The sequence below is a fragment of the Nycticebus coucang genome, chromosome 14 (assembly GCF_027406575.1).
Source record: "Nycticebus coucang isolate mNycCou1 chromosome 14, mNycCou1.pri, whole genome shotgun sequence".
Classification (NCBI taxonomy): domain Eukaryota; kingdom Metazoa; phylum Chordata; class Mammalia; order Primates; family Lorisidae; genus Nycticebus; species Nycticebus coucang.
This window is the reverse complement of record NC_069793.1, coordinates 71,743,521-71,766,068: the sequence shown is the minus strand read 5'-3', so window position 1 is coordinate 71,766,068 and position 22,548 is coordinate 71,743,521. Positions and strand designations below refer to the sequence as shown.

The window sequence follows — 22,548 nt, the reverse complement described above, 5'->3', positions numbered from 1 at the left end:
TGGTTCCTTTCCTTTTTCCTTCTTAGAGTAGATGAAGTGAGCTACATGTACTGTGGATGATATTTTCTCCTAACTAGTCAGAGAACTTTACTTTTTTTGTCACAAATCTTCAACTCTACCAATTTCCTTTCTAGTATCATTTAAACATACTCCTTTTAACAAAATTCTCCCTCCTACTTACTGTGCTTTCTCCTTTTCTTCAGGGCTAAATTTGTTGATGGTTATTTATACTGTCTTCATTTCTCCTGTCTTCTACTGGTCTGCTGTAATCAAGGCCTGGTTTGTCATTTCACCAAAGCTAGTCTCACTTAAGCACCCCCAGGCCACTAAATTCAGAGGATGATTTTTTTTTTTTTTTTTTTTACTCATTTTAATTAATCTCTTCACTGCTTGGTCATTGTTGACTACTCATACCCTTTTCAGACACTTTCCTCTTGTCTTGGGCGACAACATAAATGCCTGGTTTTTCTCCTTTTCTGGCCACTCTAAATCTCCTTTGCTAAATTTAACTTCCTTTACCCCGTTCTTAAAGGTCAAAGCCCCTCTATTATCACAGAGGCTGTGTGGTTTCTGTCTCTTGTCTATTCTCCTGAGTTCAGTTATCATTTGCATGCTGGTCATGATAAGTTAAATTTCCCAGAGTTGTGTTACAAACTCCAGACTTGTATATCCAACTGTTAACTGGGCATCTTTATTTAAATGTCTCCCAGTCAAGACAAACTCACCACACCCAAAATTAAACTCTTCTTCACTCCTCTTTTCTCCACCCCATGTCTGCTCATTACTTTATGCCACTGAACACTCACTTGGTCAACTGAGAAACTTGGGAATCATTTTGACCCCATCACTCGCTATTCTACTTCCAGTCTTTAAGCAGAAAACCACTAGTATCATCTTGGTAACCATCTAAGTATCTTTTGGGGTACACTTCTGCCATGACTCTTAAGATTAATTATCATTTTATTTATTTAGATAATTACTTATTTTAGAGTGGAAGAGTCTCTCTGTCACCCAAGCTGGGATGTAGTGGTACAATCATTGCTCACTGCAGCTTCAAACTCCTGGGCTCAAGTGATCTGTCCTCCTGCCTCACCCTCTCGTGTAACTGGGACTACAGGCTCCAACCACCAAGGCCAGCTAATTATCCGTTTTTTTGAGACTGATTCTCACTCTGTTTCCCTGGGTAGAGTGCCATGGCATCACAGTAACCTCAAACTCTTGGGTTCAAGCTATCCTCTTGCCTGAGCCTCCTGAGTAGCTGGGACTTAAGGCACCCACCGCAACACCTGGCTAGTTTTTCTATTTTTAGTAGGGTTGGGTTTCTGCTCTTGCTGAGGCTGGTCTCCAACTCCTGAGCTCAAGCACTCTACTTGCTTCAGCTATGATTACAGGTGTGAGCCAAAGTGCCCAGCTGTAATTATTATGTTAATAGCCTTCTGTTGAGCACTTACTCTGTGCCAGGCACTATGCTTAAACCATTGATCTCTTACTCTTTTTAGTGCTTTGAGAAAGGAAATGACTTGCCCATGGCCTTAATACTTCCAGGTACAGGTAAAAGTCCAGGTTCTCCTGTCAACCTGAGAATAGCTTCACATTAAGAAGGGAATTTCTCATTACTCCTGAAAGGGGACAGGGTGTCCAGCTTCCCATTTGTTTCCACTGGTTTTACAGAGGTGGAGTGCCTTGTTAATAATCACTGGGGATGAATGTATCAACTTTCTACTTGGCTTTCTTGGCTATCACCCCAGTATATGTCACCTGGCCTGGTGACAGCCTCTCAAGGGCAGAAGTCTACATTCCTATTCAGCCTTTATTTCTTTGAGTGGGGCGTTGGACCACAATTTTTTTCCTGTGGCTAGAGTAGAGCAATTATTGGTTAGAGTTTCCATGTCTTGCTGGGCTACCCCTTTTTGGTCCTTTGGCTACATAGAGAAGCTTTTGTTGGTAATTTTTTGTCTGCACATGTTAGTGCTTCTGCCTTGCTAGGTTCTTAAGCTCCAAGTCTGAGATATATGAGGAGGAAAAAAAAAACGAATGGGAATTTATCCTTTTGCAATTCCTTAGTTGCCAGCCAGAGTTCCTGGCAAGTCTGCCTTCTCTTCATCTTTTACATTATTCTTGTTTTATAATATCTAAGGTTTTTAGTTGTACTTAGTGGTTGGAATAGGGAAAAGAATGTCTACGTCATTTACCCACTGCGTTTGTTATTGACTATTGTGTATACAAAAGTGCTTGATGTGAATAAACATTAAGTGTAGTAGTTTCAATTATTAGATATTTTCTTCCCTTTTTCCCAGAGAAGAAACTGAGCACAGAAGTTAAATGCCACACATAAACGAAGTAGCAGATCTAGGACTACAAAACAAGTTTTCTTGTTAAATTCATATTCTTCTCACCACATGGCAATGATATTCTGTGGTTTGGGATTCTGTCTTACTTTCTTTGTTGTTGTTGTTGAGACAGAGTCCCACCCTATGCCCTGAGAAGAGTGCAGTGGTGTCATAGCTCACTGCACCCTCAGACTTGGGCTGTGGGCATCCCACTGCCTCAGCCTCTGGAAGCCGCTGGGATTACAGGTGCTTGCTGTGGCACCCTGCTGGGTTTTTCCATTTTTTTTTTTTTTTTTTTTAGGAGTCAAGGTCTCACTCTCACTCAGGCAAGTCTCGAACTCCTGAGTTCAAGCAATTCTCCCTCCTCAGCTTCCCATAGTGCTGGGATTACAGGCATGAGCCACTGTGCCTGGCTGTCTTACTTTATTTTTATTTATTTATTTATTTACTTATTTATTTTGAGACAGAGCCTAGGTAGAGTGTGAGCTGTGGCATCACAGCTCACAGCAACCTCTACCTCCTGGGCTCAAGCGATTCTCTTGCCTCCACCTCCTGAGTAGCTGGGACCACAGGCACCTTCCACAAAACCCTGCTATTTTTTGGTTGCAGCCATCATAGTTGTTTGGCGGGCCCAGGCTGGATTCGAACCTGCCAGCTCAGGTGTATGTGGCTGGCGCCTTAACCGCTTGAGCCATAGGCACTGAGCCTGTCTTACTTTATTTTAAGAAGCTTTAATGGCGGGCGGCGCCTGTGGCTCAAGGAGTAGGGCCCCGGTCAGATTTTCTAGGTCCTGGGCCAAAGGTTTTATGTTTTATAGCTACTTTTAATCCAGTTTCTTTTTCCTTATTATAGGAAGAAAACTGAATTTAGGTATGAGCAGGGGCAACAGAAGAGTTTAATCAGGGGTCCTCAAACTTTCCTTTTTTTTTTTTTTTTTTTGTGGTTTTTGGCCAGGGCTGGGTTTGAACCCGCCACCTCCGGCATATGGGACCGGCGCCTTACTCCTTGAGCCACAGGCGCCGCCCGGTCCTCAAACTTTTTAAACAGGGGGTCAGTTCACTGTCCCTCAGACCATTGGAGGGCTGGACTATAGTTTTTAAAAAAAAAAAAAAAAAAAAAAAACTATGAACAAATTCCTATGCACACTGAACATATCTTATTTTGAAGTAAAAAAACACAATGGGAACAATTACAATCACACCGCCGCATGTGGCCCGTAAGCCATAGTTTGAGGACCCCTGGTTAGATGCATGATAGGTGTCATCACACAGAAGGTTCAGGGAAAAGACCTGGTGAAACTAGCCAGACAGATTATTCTTTTTTTAAAAAAAGTTTCATGTTTTTAAATTGACAAATAACAATTTTTCATATTTATAGGGTACATAATACTGTTTTAATACATGTAATATAGAGTGATCAGATTAGGGAAATTAGCATATCCATCATCTCAAACATTTATCATTTCTTTGTGTTGGAAACATCCAATATCCTCCTTCTAGCTATTTGAAACTATATATTTTTGTTAGCTGTAGTCATCTTACAGTGGTATAGAACACTAAAATTTATTCTTTCTATGACTTTGTATCCTTTAACAAATCTCTCCTGATCCTCCCCCCTCCCTGCCCTTCCCAGCCTCTAGTATTCTTTATTGTACTTTTCACTTCTTTAAGATCAGCTATTTTCTAGCTTCCAGATGTGTCCTGGCTTATTTCACTTAACATAATGTCCTCCAGTTCTGTCCATGTTGCCATGAATGACAGGACTTCATTCTTCTTTATGGCTGAGTAGTATTTATTTCATTATGTGTATGTATGTATGTGTGTGTGTATATATATATATATATATATATATATATATCACATTTTCTTTATCCATTCATCTGTTGTCAGACACCTACATTGATTCCATATCTTGGCTATTGGGAATAGTGCAACAGTAAACATCGGAGTATAGCTATCTCTTTGATATACTGATTTCCTTCCTTTCTTTGGATGTAAACCCAGAAGCAGAATTGCTGGATCAAATGGTAGTTCCATTTTTAGTTTTTTGAGGAACCTCATATCATTCTGCATTGTGGCCATATATTCCAATAAATAGTATATGAGCATTCATTCCCCTTTCTCCACATCTTGCCAGCATCCATTACTGCCTGTGCTTTTTTTTTTTTTTTTTTAGACAGAATCTCACTTTGTCACCCTTGGGTAGAGTGCTATGGCATCATAGCTCATAGCAACCTCAAACTCTTGGCTCAAGTGATTCTCTTGCCTTAGCCTCCCAAGTAGCTGGGACTACAGGCACCCACCACAATGCCCAGCTATTTTTGAAGACGAGGTCTCACTCTGGCTTATGCTGGTCTCGAACCTGTGAGCTCAGGAAATCCACCCACCTCGGCCTCCCAAGTGTTGGGATTATAAGTGTGAGCTACCCCGCCCGGCCTACTGCCTATCTTTATGATAAAAGCCGTCTTACCTGTGGTAAGATGATATCTCATCATAGTTTTGGTTTGCATTTCTCTGATGATTAGTGATATTGAGCATTTTTTTATATATTTGTTGGCCATTTATATGTCTTCTTTCAAAAAAGGTTTATTCAGATCTTTTGCCCTTTGTTAAATTATTAAATCACAGCTGTGTACATTAATGAGATCATGGGGCACCATACACTGGTTTTATAGACCGTTTTTTTTGTAGAGACAGAGTCTCACTGTACCGCCCTCGGTAGAGTACCATGACGTCACACAGCTCACAGCAACCTCCAACTCCTGGGCTTACGCGATTCTCTTGCCTCAGCCTCCCCAGCAGCTGGGACTACAGGCGCCCGCCACAACGCCCGGCTATTTTTTTGTTGCGATTTGGCCGGGGCTGGGTTTGAACCCGCCACCCTCGGCATATGGGGCCGACGCCCTACTCACTGAGCCATAGGCGCTGCCCTTTATAGACCGTTTGACACATTTTCATCATACTGATAGCCTTCCTGACATTTTCTTAGTTATTGTGTTAAGACGTTTATATTCTAGATTTACTAAGTTTCACATGTACCCTTGTAAGATGCACCTTAATCACCCTCCCTCTGCCCATCCTCCTCCCTCCCTCCCTCCCTTCCTTCTCCCTCTATCCCCATATAACTGGGTTATAGCTTTCATATGAAAGCCATAAATTAGTTTCATAGTATTGCCCATTTTTTAAAAGTGGGTTTTTTTGCTGTTGTCTGAACTCCTGGTATTCTGGTTATTAATCTCTTCCTTCCCCCAATGTATATTCCTGGTGTCTTTGTTCAAAATGAGTTCTGTCTTAACTTTGGCATAGGCAGATCTAATCTTCTATTTACTGTAGTTGATTTGCAAAAAAGGCAACCATTTACAAATGCTTAAATGAGAGGTAATGATTTGAACTTACATAGTGCTGTCATAATTGTCCTACAATTTAATTCTTTAAAACTCAAGCATTTGCCAGCTACTCGGGAGGCTGAGGCAAGAGAATCACTTAAGCCCAGGAGTTGGAGGTTGCTGTGAGCTGTGTGAGGCCACGGCACTCTACCGAGGGCCATAAAGTGAGACTCTGTCTCTACAAAAAAAAACAAAACAAAACTCAAGCATTTGTTAATTTTATGTTTTTAGGCTATCCAGTAACCTATCAGGTTTTTAAAATTTGAACTCAGTAGATAACCTCACGTGATCAGATCCTTGATGAGTGTGTTAGTACATTCAGACTGTTATAACAAAATACCCTTAACTGTGTAGTTTAGAAATAAAAAGGATTTACTTTTCACAGCTCCAAGATCAAGGCACCAGCACATTTGGTATCTAGTGAGGGCCACTTCTTTATATCTGATGCTTCTCTCTGTGCCCTCACATGATGGAAGAAGAGAATGAACTCTCTGGGCTTCTTGTTTAAGGTCACTAATACCATTCATCAGGACTCTGCCCTCGTGACCTGATCACCTCTCTAACCCCCTCCATCCTAATACTATCAGTTTGGGTTAGGGTTCTAACATATGAATTGGGGATATGGGACAAAACATTCAGTCTGTTATTGTCAGATAATCCTTATATTTTCTAAAAAGTAAATTTTAAGGCCTCTCATCATTAGAAAATGTGAAAATATTAAAGTATACATAAAAATTACTTATAATCTCATTAACCTAGAATTTTTCTTTAAATTTATCTTCTCAAGAGAGAATGTGAATTTAACAAATATAATTTAGCCCAGTAATTTACTAAACAATCATTATGTGCCCAGAGCCTAATTTCTGGGACTAGAAAGAATGAAAAGAAAAGGCTCTCTAGAGGCCTGACTAGAAGTAAACAAAGAGAAGGTTTTTCAGGCAGAGAGACCACCAACAAACAGTAGAAACAAGGAGGCAAGGACATACACAGTGTGTGCAGGGACACTGAAAACTGTGATGCTGCTGGCTATCAGCAGGATGACGGGAATAGAAGGCTCCAAAGCAGAAGTAGGCAAATGAGAGTACTCACAGAGCTAGCACTCTCTGGAGGGAAGATCTTCAGAAACAAAGATGATGTCAAGATTTGCTTCTAGATCAGCGGTTCTCAACCTGTGGGTCGCGACCCACAGGAACTGTATTAAAGGGCTCTGGCATTAGGAAGGTTGAGAACCACTGTTCTAGATCATCCTAGACAGCCAGGGCATTATTCCAACAGATAATTTGAGTACTTAAATAAATGTTCTATCTGGTTCTAATTTCGGGTACAGATAAGAAGATGGAAATTCCTTTTAGCAGCTTTCTATTATGTTCATAAGCACTGGATTTGGACTCTTTGATTGTGTTCACATTAATAAGACTGCTCTAACTTAGAGCCAGTCTCCTGTGCTGCTTGTCACTCACATTGGATCAAAGCTCCTTATTTCAAAGCGAACCAAGGGTCCATTAACTGCTAAATAGATAAAGAAATACATGGATAAACAGATATATACAGTTGAATATTCTGTAGCCTTAAAAAGGAAGAAAAATGGGATACATGGACTTGCTATGACATAGGTAAACTTTGATGGCATCATGCTAAGTAAAATATGCCAGTCACAAAAGGACAAATACTGTTTGATAACACTTGGATGACGTACCTGGAGTAGTCAAATAGAGAAGGTAGAATGGTAGCTGCCAGGGGCGGGGTGTATGGGGCAAAGGGAAGCTATAATCTGATAGGTACAGAGTTTCAGTTTTACAAGGTTAAAGCATTCTGGATACTGATGCTGGTGATGGTAGCACAACCATGTGATATACTTAATGCCACTGAACTGTCCAATTAAAATTGGTTAAGATGGTCGATTTTACATCCTATGTATTTTACCACAATTTTAAAAATTCTTCATTTGGTAAAGGTTAGTAACTGGCCTTGCTAATTATTATTTCTAACCCAAAAGAAAACACAGGATGGAATCACCACAGCCATGAATAATTGTGGAATATTCTCTTGGCAGTGTCTAAAGACCAGAGGCACCAAAGTTGTACAAAGCAGAAAATATGCCTGTTGCTTCACCTAGTGAAATGGCTTTGATGTTGCTTTCTATCTCTAGCTGGCTGTCCTCTAGCCAGAAGAAGATAATGGGGTACAGTAACCTCAAGGTTATATATAAGAAATGCTGAGAAATACAGGTTCCTTGAGCAGGCTGTTGCCTGTGTTCAAATTAATTTTGGCAGGTGTCTATAGAGAATATATTATATCCTTTCCTTTCCTAAGGTAATAAATCAGTATTCAACACTGCTTTCAAGGAATTCTCAGACTAGGGACATGATAACTATATACTTGAAACAAAATTATGCTCTCAGATAGATTTATGTGATCCAGGCAACAAGTTGTATGAAGGCAAGTGTTCTGGGTGTGGAAGATGTTTGAGGGACTTCCTGGAATAGAAGGTGGGGATGTAGGCTGAGCACGGTGACTCACGCCTGTAATCCTAGCACTCTGGGAGGCCGAGGCAGGTGAATTGTCTGAACTCACGGGTTCAAGACCAGCCTGAGCAAGAGTGAGACCCCTGTCTCTAAAAATGGCTGGGTGTTTTGGCGGGTGCCTATAATCCCAGCTACTTAGGAGCAGGCTGAGGCAAGAGAATAGCTTGAGCCTAAGAGTTTGAGGTTGCTGTGAGCTATACCGCCATTGGCACTCCACCAAGGGTGACAAAGTGAGACTCTGTCTCAAAAAAAGAAAAACAAAAAGAAGAAGAAGGTGGGGATGTGAGTTGGATCCAAAAGATGAGTGCTTAGGAAGCAATATGGCATTTAAAGTAGGAAAGAAGTAGTGCACGTGGGGTGTGGAGGCCAGTAAAAATCCATCCAGAGTAGAGAAATCCGTAGTGGAAAGCAGAAAGAGATTTGAAAGGTGGAGAGCTGAGAGAGATAGTCCATAAAAGGCTTTTGGTGGTAAGATGACATTTATTGATGAAAAGCCTCACTCCGTCTCAGCAGTCCTTTCCCTTTCAGATGGCCATTCCTTCGATGTGAAATGTCAGTGGTGTGTTGACGGTGTTTATCTTTATATGACCTTTCTTCTAGTATTTCAAGAGCTTTTGGGTCACAGCACAAATGACTTAATTTGCTGAACACACTTCCTTGTTTATTATAATTGGAATAATGTTTCTGATTTCACTGAATTTGAGAATTTACCAGGATAACATCTGGAAAAAAAACAAAACAAAATACCTCAGCGGTGCCTGTGGCTCAGTGAGTAGGGCGCCGGCCCCATATGCCGAGGGTGGTGGGTTCAAACCCAGCCCCTGCCAAAACTGCAACAAAAAAATAGCCAGGTGTTGTGGCCGGCGCCTGTAGTCCCAGCTGCTTGGGAGGCTGAGGCAAGAGAATCGCGTAGGCCCAAGAGTTAGAGGTTGCTGTGAGCCGTGTGACGCCACGGGACTCTACCCGAGGGCGGTACAGTGAGACTCTGTCTCTACCAAAAAAAAAAAAAAAAAAAACCTCATCAGGCTCGGTGCCTGTGGCTCAAGCGGTTAAGGCGCCAGCCACATACACCTGAGTTGGCGGGTTCAAATCCAGCCCAGGCCCGCCAAACAACCATGATGGCTACAACCAAAAAATAGTCGGGCGTTGTGGCGGTGCCTGTAGTCCCAGCTATTTGGGAGCTGAAGCAGGAGAATCGCCTGAGCCCAGGAGTTAGAGGTTGCTGTGAGCTGTGATGCCACAGCACTCTACCCAGGGCGACAGCTGGAGGCTCTGTCTCCAAAAAAAACCTCATCACAGATCACAGGCTGGGTGCAGTGGATCATGCCTGTAATCCTATCTGTCTGGGAGGCAGGCTGGAGGATTGCCTGAGCTCACAGGTTCAAGACCAGCCTGAGCCAGAGAAAGACCTCGTCTGGAAAAATAGCCGGGCATTGTGGTGGGTTCCTATAGTCCCAGCTACTTGGGAGGCTGAGGCAAGAGGATTGCTTATGCCCAAGAGTTTGAGGTTGCTGAGCTATGATGGCCCAGCACTCTACCTAGGGTGACAAAGTGAGACTATGTCTTTAAAAACAAAAACAAAAAAATCCCTCAGCACACTGTCTAGCTCAGAGTAGTTGTGGAGTATTGTGGGGATGATGTTGATTTGTATTTATTAACTTTTTCATAAGAACTCTGAACATGATCTCTTTTCAAATTTGGGCTAAACCATGAGTTTACTATGTTGAATGTAAGTGAAATTTCCACGCTGCATAGCGCACCAAGTTTTAGAGAGTTAACTTTTCTTGAAAGGAGCATCTCAAGGGTTCCCCAATTTCATGGGAGGGAAGTTAAATGACATAGAGATTTTTGTCTGAAGCTGTGACTTTCCCTGGGTAATATGTGTATGCTGAGGAATGTAAAGAACAATGTATGAGATTCTGAAGCCTATTTTTGAGAATGGTTTAAAATGTGGAAACTTCTCAGTAAGTGGTAACCCTTCAAAGGTCAACTCAGATCTCCCTCTAGATCAGTGGTTCTCAACCTTCCTAATGCCATGATGTATTTTCATTGTTACAAAGGGGTTGTGATCCACAGGTTGAGAACCGCTGCTGTAGATGGAGATTCCTCCAGAGTGAGCCCTCTTCTGGGCTTGGTTCCATGGCACTTTTTTCACCTCTAGTCTGGCATACTCACATCAGGCTATCAGTCTCTCTTTGCTAGATTATGAGCACTTTATGTGAGAGTGTAAGCATTTCACTAGGGCTTGGTGCAGGCTTTGTACTACTTGTCAGGTGCTTTCAAAGTAGTTTTCATTTATTCTTTAAAACTCTCCCTTCCCCTAGTTTGGTGCTTGTTTCTTCTTTCTTTTTTCTTTTTTTTTTTTTTTTTGAGACAGAGCCTCAAGCTATGACCTTGAGTAGAGTGCTGTTGCTCACAGCAACCTCAAACTCCTGGGTTTAAGCCATTCTTCTGCCTTAGCCTCCCGAGTAGCTGGGACTACAGGTGCCCGCCACAATGCCTGGCTATTTTTTGGTTGTAGTCGTCACTGTTGTTTGGCAGGCCTGGGCTGGATTTGAACCCTCCAGCTCTGGTGTATGTCGCTGGCACCTTAGCCACTTGAGCTACAGGCGCCACCACTTGTTTCTTTTTATTTATTCACTAGTTGTCAAAACAGTGGGTGGGTTCCTTAGTATGTTGCAAAGTGATTGTTTAGGGTGTTTCTTAGGATCATTATGACTGCCATGGTATTTTATTATGAAAATAGGCTAAAACAAGTGGAAGACATTATTCTTAGTAAAGCATCCCAAGAATGGAGAAGCATGAATCCTATGTACTCAATTTTGATATGAGGACAATTAATGACAATTAAGGTTATTGGGGGGGGGAAGCAGAAAGAGGGACGGAGGGAGGAGGGTGGGGCCTTGGTGTGTGTCACACTTTATGGGGGCAAGACATGATTGCAAGAGGGACTTTACCTAACAATTGCAATCAGTGTAACCTGGCTTATTGTACCCTCAATGACTCCCCAACAATAAAAAAAAAAAAAAAAAGAAAATAGGCTAAAACTTCAAAAACAAAATGATCCTAAAACATACATCAATAAAAAGATAATATGAAAACTAGTAATGTAGAAATGTGCAAAATAGTTCACAACTCATATGGCACTAATGTGTTAAGCGTATTCAGTGTGTTGGAATCTGTTAGAGTTGGTGTCCATATTGAAGTAGATGAACTATCTTTAGCCAGTGGGAGCTGGTTTTTGACATGACCCTACAACCTGCTATGACAAGATACTGTAAGTTCATCTTGTATATTTTTTGATCCAGACCTGGAATTGTCTATTGACTTAAAGAGTCCTGGTTTTTTGTAGTAAAAATTGTTTGTAGAAACCTATTGTGAATGTCTGAGGGAACTTAACTGCTATTGCTATTAGGTTGGTCACACACTTATTTTTCACATGGTTATAATCAACATGAAGTGCCATTTTGTTTTCTGCTTTTGTTTGTAAACCGTCATTGTGAATATTTTCTATATAGTATTCTTTCCAGTTTTAATTATGGAATATTTTATTTATTTATTTATTTTTTTTTTTGGTAGAGACGGGGTCTCACTTTGCCGCCTTCAGTAAAGAAAATGGTATAATGAATACTGATTCACGCAGCTTTCAAATCTTACCAAGATTTCATTGTGTTTGTTCATGTATCCCTCTTACAATTTCATTATGGGAATATTTTAAAGCAAATGTTAGGCATGTCCGTAAGTCTCTCATAAAAATATAAGTGATTGTACCATACTTTACTGTGCATATTCCCCTGGTTAGACATTTGTTACTTCCAGTTATTTATTGCCGTATATAATACAGGCTTGTTGTGTCATATAGGTGGTATGTTATGAGAGTTTCCCCCAAGCTGATGAGCTATTGAATTAGGTGTCATTAACTATTATCATAGTTCATATCATAGAAGGTTTTCTCAGGCAGATAATCCGTGTGTCTTTCTTTAGCCTGCCTTGGAAGAGTGTCACAACTGGAGTTTTGTTGGCTTGTAAGAGCAAAGGAAAGTGCTGAGTTTTATGTATAGGGAGAGGCTAATTTTCCTTTTTTTTGCAATTTTTGGCCGGGGCTGGGTTTGAACCTGCCACCTCCAGCATATGGGGCCGCGGCACCCTACTCCTTTGAGCCACAGGCACTGCCTGGGAGAGGCTAATTTTCATTTGAGGTTTAGTGAAATGAATCCATTAATTTGATCTTTTGGCATAATTTCTAAGGGGAAAAAATTGTGTATAGGATACATATTGGATACACTTTTTATTTTTATTATTTTTAGATACAAGTTCTTCCTATGTTTCCCAGGCTGGAATACAGTAGCTATTCACAGACAACATTATAGCACACAACAGCCTCAAATTCTGGGCTCAAGCAATCCCCCTGCGTCAGCCTTCTGAAGAGCTGGGACTACAGGTGCCCGCCACCACACTTGGCTTGACTTTCTTGGATACCAACAGAGGCTACAATGAGTTGAGGTTAAAGCCCATTAGAAATCTATCTGAAGATACTGTCAATAACAGATATTAAGGCCTCTTTGCCTACTTGCTCTGGCAGTGGAGGCCTGTTTGCTTAAGCCTGTATCTTGCTCTTACTCTGTAAACCTACCTTTTTGTTTCTCAATAAACTTTGTTTCATGCTTGCCGTAAAAACAAAATGAAACAAATATTAAGAGTCTGTAGGCCTGTAATCCTGGCACTCTGGGAGGCCAAGATGAGTAGATAGCTTGAACTCACAGGTTCAAGACCAGCCTGAACAAAAACCGAGATCCCATCTCTACTAAAAATAGAGGCAAGAGGATCGCTTGAGCCCAAGAGTTGGAGGTTGCTGTGAGCTATGACGCCATGGCACTATACGTAGGGTGACAGCTTGAGACTCTTTCTCAAAAAAAATAAAATAAAATAAAAAACAAAGAGTTTATGGTATATAAAGTTAGTCTCTTCAGAGTTTACAGTCTTTTTGGGGAAGCCGCTTGAATTATAATGCCAGGCAGTACATACCACACAAATGGCCAGGACAGTACCATCGGAGCCCAGAACGGATTGATCTAGTTTGGTCATTGTGCTCAGTGTTGTAAGACCTGTAGTGTGTGTGTATTTTACTTGCTGGGTAATCTGCCATTTCACCTTTCTGCACTCGTTTCCTCATATGTTCTGAGGACTCAGTTTACGCGTCACCTTGTGGCAGACAGCCTTTCCTGCCGCACCCTCCCCATTGGAATGAGTTGTGGAACTCCTCCTCCAACTTGCTTGTGTCTTTTTATGTTTTAGTACTACTCAGTAACTGTTGATTTATGGTCTGCTTCCCCCAAGATAAGTAACTGCTGGAGTGAGCCATGTCCTTTGTTCCTGTCCTTGTATCCTTGGTACCTAAAGCACAGTAGAGTACTGGGTGGTTAGTACTTTATATGCTTTTTAAGTTTTGAACAGATATTATACTACATACCACTTTAGGATTGTTTATATTTCCTTGTAGAAAAGAGAGCTTGAACTAGAATTGAAATTTGGTGATTTTTTTTTTTTGCAACAAGTGTTGGGAACTTTTCATAGGATGGGCAAGTAAAAGTTGAATTTTTCCATAATACTTATATATCACTTGTAATAAAGTTATTGTAAACACAGCTCACACAAAAAAATCAATATAGAGCACTTGTAATATTACTGTGAAGGCATAAACATTAAAATGTTAGTGTAAGCTTGGCGCCTGTGGCTCAAGTGGCTAAGGTGCCAGCCACATACACCTGAGCTGGCTGGTTGGCATCCAGCCTGAGCCCGCCAAACAACAATGACGGCTACAACAACAACAAAAATAGCCGGGCGTTGTGGCAGGTGCCTGTAGTCCTAGCTACTTGGGAGGCCAAGGCAGGAGAATTGCTTGAGCCCAGGAGTTGGAGGTTGCTGTGAGCTGTGATGCCAGGGTACTCTACCCAGGGCGACAGCTTGAGGCTCTGTCTCAAAAAAAAATGTTAGCGCAGTTCCCGTTTTTTTGTTTGTTTTTTTTTGCAGTTTTTGGCCAGGCCTGGGTTTGAACCCACTACCTCTGGTATATGGGGCCGGCACCCCACCCCTTTGAGCCAAGGGGCCACCGCTTTTTTTTTTTTTTAAGAGACCAATGTCTTACTCTGTCACTCAGGTTGTAATGCAGTGGTGTGATCATAGCCTCAAACACCTGGGCTCAAGCCATCATTCAGCATAACCTTCCAACTAGCTAAGACTATAGCTATGAGCTGGCATGCTGCTCTGATTTTTTTATTTTTTTGTAAAAACAGGGTTTCACTAAGTTACCTAGGCTGATCTTGAACTCCTTGCCTCAAGCAACCCTCCTACCTTGGCTTCCCAAAGTGCTGAGATTACAGGTGTGAGCCACTGTGCCTAGCCCTAGTCTCTTTTTTCTACATGTATATGTGCTTTGTGTATTTTACAAAAAGAAAGTGAGACTTTACCACCTTTTGTATACTTTAATATATTGAAAATGTTTCCGTCTGTCACAAAATAATGTTTTATTATATGGCTTTTAATGGCCACTTAAACAGAATGACATAATACAGCTTTTCAAGTGTATTTAATATAAGGACACTTAAAAGAAACATTTTTACAGGTTCTTGCTGTTGAATTAAGTTATTTATTTTACTAAATTTGTCTGAATAAAAACAAAGTATAAACATGTGCTTATAGCTCTTCTACAATTATAGACCAGATTTACAAATTAAATACAAAACTTCAGAACCAATATAATTTATATTAATAACAATAGGTATTCTGACTAAATTGGTGCTTAAAATGTAAATATGGTACTTATTCCTTTGGTGCCCGTCCTGTGTCACATTTTCATCCACTACACTTCTGTGTTTCCACTGTAGTGAAACTTCGGTTTGTGTGGCAAGCCATGTGGCCTTTAATTGGTATGACTACATTATTTATAATGTCACCTCTGTTTTTTCTTGTTAATTACTACTGTGTGAAATTTAACTGGGCAGCACCTATGGCTCAGTGGGTAGGGTGCCGGCCCCATATACCGAGGGTGGCGAGTTCAAACCTGGCCCTGGCCAAACAGCAACAAAAAATAGCTGGGCATTGTGGTGGGCGCCTGTAGTCCCAGCTGCTCAGTAGGCTGAGGCAAGAGAATCGCCTAAGCCCAAGAGCTGGAGGTTGCTGTGAGCTGTGTGATGCCATGGCACTCTACTGACGGCAATAAAGTGAGACTCTGTCTCTACAAAAAAAAAAAAGGAAGAAGAAGAAAGTTATTGAGTGTTATCAGTAAGATTTTTAAATGCAAATGCTGGTAATCAAGGTATGGCATTCACCTGAAATATAATGACTCAGATAATGAAGACTATGCTTAATGTGTTTTAAGATCACCTTTGAGATAAGAACTCATGATTGCAAAAAATACTTATTCTAGATTTGCAGATCCCTGAGGATATGTCTTTGGATCCTATTTTGAAAAATCTCTATGTAACAATAAAAAGCTTGGGCTCTAAAGCCAACTACAGTGGCTCTTGCGTGTAGTCCCAGCACTTTGGGAGGCTGAGGTGGGAGGATCACTTGAGGTCAGGAATTTAAAGTTTGATCACATCCATTGCACTCCAACCTGGGCAACAAAGTAAGACTCTGTCACTAAAAAACAAAGAAACAGTGTAAGGCTCTGAGCTGAGGTTAGCTCCCTTGATTGAAATCCAAACCAAATCTTCCACAGGCTTTGTGGGCTTGGGTAAGTTTCTTAATCTTTCTGAGCTTTAATTTACTGATCTATAAAATGGAGATAGTGGTAACTGTAACTGGTTAATTGAATATTCATAGCTTAGAGGGGTACAAACATGGGTGATTTTGTTTTTCCACAGTCAGAACTCCCAATTATATTCTGTCAAAATCTCCCTTCCCTTCTAGGGGACATATCCTTTCATAATAACCTTGGGCAGAGGACACAACCTTCTAGTCACTCTGGATTATGGCAGGTACACCATTTATGTGCTTGAAAGCTTTACTTACTCTGGTTATTGACCAGACTTGTGCCTCTGGGGATGTGAGGTGGGAAAGGGAGATTTGGTGTATTTTTTCTACTTCTCTTCTCCATCCCTCAACATGGAGAGTCTGGAGGTGGGAGAAGATAGATTCTTTCTCCATCTCTTCCATGGCTCCTCCAGGCTCCAGTTGTTCTCATGTATAGGGATGGGCAAAAGAAAAATGGACAAGGGTTAAGTGTGTCCTAACTGGCTGCTGTTGGGTCCCCCTTGATGGCATTTAATGGTTATCTGACCAGCACTGCCTGTGTTTCTACTCCCCACCCTTCAGAATTCTTTGGAGAGTGGGCTTCCACCTTGTGTGGTCTCCAGACCTGAAGAAGAGCCTGGTGGATTCTTTCAGACCATTCTCACTCTCCTCTGGAACAACCCCCCTCAGCTAGGGTCCACGTGCTCAAAGTGGGCACCCTTTGGGGGGGGAGCTCACAAAAAGGCTTAAACCCAGCAATGTCCGTGGTACTGCTTGACTCAGAGGACTCGCGTCTGTGCTAAACAATGGGGTAATGGTAGTGCTGCCCCTTCTTGGGCCACTTCCCCTCTGTTCAGGTTGGTGCAGGGCAGATCTTTGTGTTGACTGCTTGATCAGATATTCATAAGAAATTACAAATTTTTTAAAGTTCTTACCCCAAACTTTTTTATTTTTATTTTTTGGAGCTCTTTATCAGAGCTCTGTAATGTTATCTCAGAGCCTGTTGTGGGGGTAGGAAGAGAACCATCCCAAAAATACCAACCCTAGCACTTCCCACTGGGTCAAGGGATCCAAGATTTCCACTTTCTTCTCTCTACTCATCTTTTTGTTGTTGTAGTTTGTTTGTTTTTGTTGTTGCAGTTTTTGGCCAGGGCCGGGTTTGAATTCCTGGAGCCACAGGCGCCTCCCTCTACACATGTTTTGTGGACTGTGGTGGGGGAGGGACAGTGCAGGCACATGTGTTAGTCAGGTTAGAAGATTTTGTATGACTTCTTTTTTTTTTTATTTTTTTTCTTTTTTCTTTTTTATTAAATCATAGCTGTGTACATTGATATGATCATGCGGCATCATTCCTTGTATAACTTCTTAATACAACCTTGAATTAGCCTGGCCCCAATTATTGACTATTGTCTTTATCTTGTGGGGAATTCACCTCCTCTCTGTCTTCAGCTGTGTGTTCTGTTTACCAACTGTGAGTCAACTGGGAAGGTCCCCACTCAACATTCTCTTATGTAACTACTTTGTAGGTTGCTGTAGTATTAAATAGGATAATGGCAGGCACATTGTAAACACCCGGTAAATAATAACTGTTCAGTTATTGCAGTGGAAAATTTGACTTATCTGTCTATTCATAGACATGTAGTACTTTACTATTTTCCAGTATTTTAAATAATGCTATGAGGATTTTTAGAGTAAAAACTTCTATCTTTACAGCGAATTTCTGTAAATGGAATGTCTAATTCAAAGGATGCACTTATTTGTAAGGCTTTTGATACATCATGCCAAGTTGACTCTCAGAAAGGATAGTTCTGATTTCCCTAATTCTTTTTCGATACCAGACATTTTAATTTTTGTATGCGTATTTGTTTATCTGAAACAGGGTCCTGCTTTGTTGCCTGTGGCTAGAGTACAGTGTCATCTGTATAGCTCATTATAACTTCAAACTGACAGGCTTGAGCAATTTTCCTGGCTCAGCCTCCCGAGTAGCTGGGACTACAGGCGCCCGCCACAACGCCCGGCTATTTTTTTGTTGCAGTTTGGCCTGGGCTGGGTTTGAACCCGCCACCCTCGGCATATGGGGCCGGCGCCCTACTCACTGAGCCACAGGTGCCGCCCTATGTCTGACTTCTTTAATGTAGCATAATGTTTTCAAGGTTCATTCATATTGTAGCATGTATCAGAACTTCATTCCTTTTTATGACTGAATGATATCCCGTTGTATGAATGTATCGCATTTTATTTAATCATTCATCAGTTGATAGACATTGAGTAGTTTTCCTTTTTGGCTACTATGAATAATGTTGCTATGAACGTTCATGTACAAGTTTTTGCACAGATATGTTTTCCGTTCTCTTGGGTATATGCCTAGGAATGGAATTGCTGGGTCATATGGTAACTCTGTGTTTAACTGTTTGAGGCACTGCCAAGCTGTTTCTGTTTTTTATAAGAGGAATATGTTTATGTACTATTTTTGTACTTAAGGACCAGTTTTTTAAATGGTTTGAGATTGGCACAGAAAATATCACATGGGACTCTAAGAAGAATGTATACCCAGTTTTGATTGTATTCTTTGGGACTTGCCAAGTTGTTTACCTCTTAATTTTTGATAAAGTCAAACAGTCAAGACAATAGATGAGTTATTCATCTTTTGTCAGCCTGTAAAAGAAAAGGTGGGGAAGAACATGGCCTTGCTGTTTACGTCAGGCTCAGATGTTTCCCCCTAATTAAAATATCACTTTCTCTGTTCTGATCCCAAAGCAGCATGTTAATTGGAACTCTATCTTGGTTCGTAACACATTCTGCCAGGGAGCTAGGAGTATGCACACCTTTCTTCTGCTCTATCAGGACCTTGAGAGCAAACACTGGGTCCTGTGCTCCTATTTGTGCCCCTGTAAGGTATATGCCTAACCATCACCCATTAAATATTAGTTTGAATTTTATTGGCATTCTTTTCAAGTTAATTTCAAGAGGAATAACAGTTTTCTAACCAAGACATCTCTAGTTCATTTCTCTGTTAGATAGAATTTCTCATCCTTCTGTTTCTACACAAAGAAGTATGGTTTAAGGCAAGCCAAGTGTTAACTTTTTTTCTGTCTTTCTTTAACAAAAGTAAGCAGAACTAGTGGTGGGAGTAGGATCATTGCTTTACCAGTTTTGAGGTTATGTTTTCTAAGAATATTCATAACTCTGAGGGCAGACCATTGCTCTCTTCTTAGAGAGCATTTGGGTAAAGATAAATTATGTTCTGAGACTGTTTTGTGAGCTTCTGTCTATAAACAGTGTTAGGTCAACAATACTGTATATAGAGCTCTTACTCCATGTGAGGTACTGTACTCAGTACAGTGTATTGTCTCATTTAGTCTTTGTAGCAGCCCTAAGAGATAGCATGTGGAGAAGAAACTATGGAGCAGGGAATTTAGAAAATTGCAGGGGTTTCTCCACTGGAAAGTCAAAGAACCTGGTTTTTGCCCCAAGCAATCTCTCTCTGGTGCCTTGCTGGCCTCTCTGTATAAAATGAAAATTTGTTCCCCGTGATTGCATTAATGTACACAGCAATGATTTAATTTTTTAAAAAATGAAAATTTGTTTGAGTTGGACAGATCTAAATTTGAATCCCAGATCTACTATTTAATAGTAATATGATCTTGGATAAGTTATCTACTCTCTCTGAGCCTCACTTTCCACATGGAGTAGTTGGCAGATTGTAAGTAAATTCCTCATTCTGTTTTAATTCCTCTACCTTTTCTTTATGGATTTTTCTTTGCAAACATTGTACAACCTGACAGTGACAGTATATGAGAGTGATGACAAATTCCAACTACAGTAGAGCCTCTTTAAGTTGACCACCCAAGGAACTGGTCAACATATGGAGGTGGTCAACATAAAGAACTGGGCCTGTTATACCAATAAGTACACATGGTGTATGTCTGGTCTATGAAAATTAGGTCAGGGTGGTGCCTGTGGCTCAGTGGGTAGGGTGCCAGCCCCATATACCGAGAGTGGTGGGTTGAAACCCAGCCCCAGCCAAACTGCAACAAAAAAATAGCTGGGCTTTGTGGAGGGCGCCTGTAGTCCTAGCTGCTTGGGAGGCTGAGGCAAGAGAATCACCTAAGCCCAGGAATTGGAGGTTGCTATGAGCTGTGTGACGCCATGGCATTATACCGAGGGCGAAAAAGTAAGATTCTGTTTCTACTACAAAAAAAAAAAAAGAAAATTAGGTCAATTTAAGGAAGTGGTCACTGTAGGGAGCTGGTCAACTATGGAGATTCTGTTACTTATTTGTTTGAACTTGGTTATGTAATAATTAAGATGTTCAACGCATTCTTTTTCTTTTCTTCCCTCCTCAGCCTCCCAGAGTGCTGGGATTACCAGCATGAACCACTGCACCCAGCCAACACATTCTGTTTCTAGCCATGTTGACAACTTTGCTTTCTCAATCCACTGAGAGACCAGTGTTACTGTGGACTTAATTCTGACTCAGTGGGAGCAATCTTGGTAATATGAACTTGATGAGAACTTAGGAATGTGATGGCCAATTTAGTTTGTTAGCAGTGAAGAGAGAGAATATTATATCCCAGACTTTAGGAATGCATACTTCAGAAAGTGTGTATCTTAAAACCTTGACCAATGCCAGTACATCTAGAGAATACAACATCCCAACAGCTCACCTGGGAACCATGCCGAATAAGTAGTTGGAGCCCAAGAGTCCTGTGGTGTGAGCAAAAGAAAAGTTAAAAAAAAAAAAAGATTTTTTTTTTCTAGCCATACTATTTCTTATGCTTCAGTTTGAATTAATCTTTGACCACTTTATCTTATGACCGCTTTTCTTTCTTTTTTTTTTTTTTTTTTTTGTAGAGACAGAGTCTCACTTTATGGCCCTCGAGTGCCGTGGCCTCACACAGCTCACAGCAACCTCCAACTCCTGGGCTTAAGCGATTCTCTTGCCTCAGCCTCCCGAGTAGCTGGGACTACAGGCGCCCGCCACAACGCCCGGCTATTTTTTGGTTGCAGTTTGGCCGGGGCTGGGTTTGAACCCACCACCCTCGGTATATGGGGCCGGCACCTTACTGAGCCACAGGTGCCGCCCTTTATGACCGCTTTTCATCAAAAGGCTAATATTCCCTACTTGCCAGAATGACTTACTGCCTTTTCTGTAATGCTATTTCTAAAGTCGTACCAAGAATATACCAAATGTATTTTCTGGGAAACATTAGTCTAGAGCAGTGGTTCTCAACCTTTGTAATGCTGCGAACCTTTAATACAGTCCAAAGGGGTCACGACCCACAGGTTGAGAACCGCTGGTCTAGAGGCTCTGAGAGGTCAGAAACTTTCACTTAAGTAAAAGAATCATGGCTCAAAACCATTAGTTTTGATCTCATACTGTTGATCCTATATGGATTCCTTATTATTAGTAATAAATAAAATACATTTTTCTGCTCCCAAATCTTCAAGGACTTTTTTTTAATTGAAGGAAGAGTATTTTATCATGCTTGGCTTTTAGAAAAATAAACTTTCTTATGGCTAAATCTAAAGGGGCTCATGACTACAACTGACTTTGAGAAGGAAGGAATGAGTCTTTTTCCATGCATGGTGACTTAACTTTGTGTAGGGGACTATGCAGCACATAGAGATTTATATGTTTTTGGAAGGTCCATTAAACATTAAAATGTAAGTACCCCTATCATTAATTGCATTTGGGGAAAAGGCATAACTCAGGTCTATTGGGAATCTAGGAAAGCTTTGTTTTAGGATACTATGGTCCCAGCAGAAGTGGGCCAAGGAAAGACTTCTACTGAATACTTACAGGATGCTTCTCACTGGAGTTGTAAATAATAATTAAGGTGTTCAACGCATTCTTTTTTTTTTTTTTTTTTTGTGGTTTTGGCCAGGGCCAGGCTCAAACCTATCACCCCCGGTATGTGGGGCCGGCGCCCTACTCCTTGAGCCATAGGCGCCACCCAGCACATTCTTTTTCTTTACTTCAGGACTTGGCCTTCAGGAGCCCACTCTAGAAGGAAATCAGTCAGTTAGTAGGAACTAAGAGCCACTGAGAAAAGTGCTGCAGTTTGGATATAAACAAAGTGCCCTGACAGCATAGGAAGGTACAATGAATTGATTGGGAATGATCAGAGAAGGCTATAGAGAGGTAAGTACCAGGTCTGGAAAGACCAGTAGAAGTTGGACTAGAAGGGGAGAGAAGAAAGGTCAGAGAGAACATCTTGTAAAGCTGACCCCTGACACACTTGAATGATCAGAATGGAGCAGACATTGTGGGAGGAGTGGTAGGATTAGCAAGATAGACGAGGCCAGGTTATAAAAATTGTTGTCTGTTAAGGAGTTAGAGCCCTTGTTCTTCAGGAAGCAGGGAGCTGTGAAGTTGTATGTGTAGGTTTAGTGGTCTGACTGCACATGTGTGGTACAATAACCTCTACTGCTACGATTAAATGGGAAACCATTCCATGTTATGTTTCTTTTTCTTGATGACTTTAATATATACTAACTCCATCAAAAGCTCTGAAATTATAAACTTATTTTAACTTGTTTTAACTCATGGCCAAAGGTGTTCAAACATGGA

The 22,548-nt window shown here is 41.1% G+C and overlaps 1 protein-coding gene across 2 annotated transcripts in view; it reads left to right on the top strand.

The window, feature by feature from the left end:
• The window catches only part of GAB2 (GRB2 associated binding protein 2), a 218,013-nt gene that overhangs the window by 5,209 nt on the left and 190,256 nt on the right, over positions 1-22,548 (top strand). The gene's annotated exons all lie outside the window — the stretch shown is intronic.